Source organism: Lagopus leucura, unplaced genomic scaffold (genome assembly GCF_019238085.1).
Source record: "Lagopus leucura isolate 7727_CA_CO unplaced genomic scaffold, USGS_WTPT01 Super-Scaffold_100016, whole genome shotgun sequence".
Classification (NCBI taxonomy): Eukaryota; Metazoa; Chordata; class Aves; order Galliformes; family Phasianidae; genus Lagopus; species Lagopus leucura.
The window spans coordinates 17,141,395-17,145,656 of NW_024962270.1; the positions used below are offsets into that span (position 1 = coordinate 17,141,395).

Here is a 4,262-nt window from a genome sequence, read left to right on the forward strand (position 1 = left end):
CTGCACTGGAAAGACACTGGGTCATAATCCAGGCTAACAACTGTGATGTCTGGCGGACTCAGGTCAACATCATCAGCAGAACCAGGAGAAATGAGGGCAGGAACATGGATGAGTTCCTTCACAGAAACACCAAGGTTGGAAAAGACCTACAAGATCATCCAGTCCACCTATCACCAATAGTTCTCACTAAACCATATTCCTCAATACAAAATCCAAATGTTCCTTGAAAACCTCTAGGGTTGGTGACTCCACCTCCCTGGGCAGCCCATTCCAGTGCCTTCTTCCTTATCCCCATTGCTGTTGTCTTGTGGAAGGCTGTCATCAGAACTGCAGCAATTCATGCTTCCTAAGAGCACTGAAGTTAGCACACAGTGCATCATTGCTGGGCCTCGGTTTTCCGGATCAAAACTGCTTAGATTCACCTAGGAAAGAGCAATACACCGGGGTGAGTGTCAAACTTTCACTGTCCATGGACACAATGGCTTTGTGTTGTTTTTCAAGTTGGCTTCAAGCAGCATGCAAGACGCTCACCTGGTGAGCTCGAAATGTAAAAAGAACGGAGTTAGGAATAGCTGCTAATTATGTGTGCTCAAACTCTTTTTAATGCTGTTATCAGGTTTAATTTAGCCTGAAACTAAGCTGCTTGCAAAAGCAAAACTAGTTGAAGAATTCTGTGGTTCTGAGTCTTTATGAGGAATCATTTTCCTTCCAAGGCTGCCTTTTTCACCTTAGAAAAGAAAGGGGGGGGGGGATGGTAAGGCACGCAAGACAAGTAATGTCAGATATACAGAATCCTTAGAAGAAAAACTAAGATCTGAAAAGTGTTGCTCTGTTAGCACTGCCCAACAGGAATGGGTAAGCTGCTTCATTAACAAGTCTTGCTATTACTGTGTGGGTAACAGGCAACTGCTCTGCTGCTCATCTGCAACCAGTAATGTTACACTGCCTTGGCTTAAACCCGCATTTTGCCTTACCATCAACAGTGTGCAGAGGGGTAAGTGATTCTTTGCTTTTAGCTGAGCCAAGAGTCCCATTGTCTCCTTGTCCCCACTAGGAAAACAAAACCAGACAGTGACAAGCTGAATTATGAAAATGGTTGACATTCGGTAATGGATTGCTGGTTAAGTGATTGAGACTGAAAAGCATGATAAGTACATGATTTCCCAGTCTGAAAGCAACATTCTAATAGCACTACAGAATGCCCACAAACGTGCACTGCCAGTCTGCTTTGCACTGAGCCAACCCCGGGGGCTGCCTTGCTGACAGCAGCTCCGCATGAGAGAGGTACACGGTGCACAAGCAGATAAAGGCACCAGTGGGCAAGAAATGCCCTTTCTATCCCTAGTGACAGCCTGGCTGAGGTTACAAGGAGAAGCAGACCGTTGCCCTCATGCTACAAGGAGAAGCAGACCGTTGCCCTCATGCTGCTGTCAGTGAGCCCTGCACTTGTGCAAGAGCAGCAGTGCCTGTGCTTGCCCTGCCTGTGACTCTTACACATCTGGAACATCACGGCACTGTGCTGCCCAGGCAAGCAAGCTCAGCGTGGCATTGCCACACAGGTGCTCCTCAGCGCTGCAATTGTTCTCTTTCAAGGAACTGCAGATCTCAGCAGACAAACTACAACCCACGCATCAGAAAAATAACTAGTTTCTGCTCAAGTCCTTGGCAGAAATGTAGGGCCAACTACCTTGTCTTAATATTTGCTTTGGGCACTCAGTAGCAGCTTTACATCTGATAGATATTTTTCTGATGCAGTTTCACCATCTAGTCACTTTGTAGGCATAAGCAGGGCTATTAAACAAGCAGATCGCAGCACAAAAGAAAGGTCAGTAAAAAGGAGGGAGGGAGGCAGAAGCGTCCCGAGCGCAAAAAGGCCGGTAGAAAGAAAACCAAACACACAGAAGGCACGGACGCGCCGCATTCAGGGCAAACGCCTCCGCAGTGCGAAACTGCAGCACGGCCGGACCGGGACGCCGTGCTGGGAGCGGAACGCGGCGCCAGAAAGCGCACCCATGCCGGGCGCCTGAGTGACGTCATCAGAGCACGCCCTACCGGAGGGAAGAGCGCCCCCCTATCGGCAGCACAGCGCCCCCTACCGGGGGGAACGAAAGCCGCCTCGCGTGCGACGGGGAGCCGCAGCGCCGTCTGTCTGCGCTGCGGCCGGACTGACTGCGGCCACCTCACGGCGCCTTCGTGCTGTCGCCGGTCACTGCCCCTCAGTCAGCGCCATCCCCTCCATCTCTGTTACAGCAGGAGACATGCACAGCTCCACACAGCTACAAACACGTGGAGATGTTTCCTGGTACCACTTGAGGAGCCCACAGCCACACACTCCCCCCACCATCCCCATCTTCCCAGTCCCCAGTCCTGCCCTGTGCTGCTGCTCTGCAATAAACAGCAACCCAACACACAGCATCTCCACATCTGTGCATTCTGTGGAACTCTACAGATGTGACAACAGGGTCTGGCTTCTGGGGTGCTTCTCAAAGGAACCAATGCACAGTGTCAGGAGTGGAGGAGGAAGCAGTTGATCCTGCCACTGATGCTGCCATTGCACGTCCCTCCCCAGGACTCCCACACATTCCTCTCCCCAGCCCAGCTCACCTCCTCACAGGCTGCAGACACTGCTGAGGCACTCACGCTCCACGGCTGTCATCTTCTTCTTGTGTTGCCATACCACTCTCTGCAGGGCTGCACTGAGTTCCTGCTGATACAGCCAGAACTGCTGCTCCTGTGCAGCTCCTGTGCAGATGGATGGAGGAGTTTTGAGGCACCCACAGCACATGGTGCCCAGGCTGACGGTGGCACAGCAGGATGCTCCCTTCCCTGCCTGCCATTGCCCTGGGATCTGGACAAGCTGATCGATGGCTGATGCCAACGGCACGAGGTTCAACAACACCACATGCCGGGTCCCGCACTTTGGTCACAACAACCGCAGGCATCGCTGCAGGCTTGGGGCAGAGCGGCTGGAAGGCTGCGTAGAGGAAAAGGATCTGGAGCTGTGGATCGACGCTCGGCTTAACGTGAGCCAGCAGACCGCTCGTACCGGCAGCAGCGTAGCCAGCAACAGGAGGTGATCGCCCCGCGCTCAGCCCCGCCCTGCACAGCGCTGGCCGCGTGCCGGCACAGTTTGCCCTAGTCGGAAGTACGGCCGTCGGCGCCCATCGAGGAGCCAGAGAAGGCGATCCGCGTGGAGCTGAACTACCTGAACTACCGCGACCGCCGCCAGCAGCACGACGTCAAGGTGCCCGCGGAGCCGCCGATCTTCAGCGAGTTCCCCAGCGCCATCGCCGGGCCGCGTCGCCCGCCCGGACGCCCCGCTCCCCCACCTGCGGACAGCCACCAGCCCGTGCTCGCCTTTCTCCAGGAAGGTCCTCACGGAGCGGGACGGCGTGGGCTGTCCCCCATGTCCCCACCCTCCTCTTCCTCCTCCCGCAGCCCCAGCTGGGGCTGGGCGCGCCGGGGCCCCGGAAGCGGAACGGCGCGCGGAGCGGGGCGGCGCTGCAGGCAGCCGGGGCGGGGACGCGCGCGGTGATGACGCAATGACTGCGCGACCGCGGACGGAAAGGACCTCCCACGGAGTGCCCGCCCCATCCGGCGGACCGACCAATGGTAGCGCGGCGAAGGCGGGGCCGAGCGCGAACACTCTGCCAATGGCGGCCGCGGAGCCGCGGGGCTCCGTGTGGGGAGGGTGGTGCTTCGCCGCCCTGCCGCCGCCCGCCCCGTGGTTTGGGGGTGCCGGGCGGTCAGGGGAAGGCGGCGCGGGGGCTGCGAGAAGCGGCTGCTGACCGCGAGCCGCGGGACCCGCCCGCTGTCCGGGAGCGGCTCCCGGATGAGCCGGGCAGCCCCGAAAGAGAGGGAGCGATCGCACGGATCGAGACGCGTTGCAGCCTGGCACGGAGTCAGCAAGAGCTTTCGGTTCTCGCTCGGCTCGAATCAGCAGCGCTGTGCTGAGCTGCTGCCCCGCAGCCGCAGTTCCTAAGTGCCGTTTTCCATCTCTGTCTGTCCCCTTGCGGAGCTCCCGGAGCTGCGTGAAGCCGACGTGGAGCCGATTCGTGTTGGCCCCGAGGAGGGAAGCCGTGAGGGGGGAACGATTGTTAGTGTGGGAACTGGTTGGGAATACGGTCATTTCTCTGTTTATTGCTCTGTATGTTAAATGATTAAATGCTTAGCGTTCGTTTTTCAGCACTTCTGCCTGCGGTCATTTCTGCAGCTCCAATAAGCCCCCATCCCCGTGTCCACCTGTCGACTTTGTTTCGGCG

General features: G+C 57.1%; 1 long non-coding RNA gene across 1 annotated transcript; it reads right to left on the reverse strand.

The window, feature by feature from the left end:
- Positions 1–202: 202 nt before the first annotated feature.
- LOC122183038 lies at positions 203–3,314 on the reverse strand. Its single transcript, XR_006180074.1, has 3 exons — positions 2,605–3,314; positions 975–1,050; positions 203–422 (listed from the first exon to the last, which is right to left on the reverse strand). It is a non-coding gene; the product is annotated as an uncharacterized LOC122183038 (long non-coding RNA).
- Between the last annotated feature and the right edge of the window lie 948 nt (positions 3,315–4,262).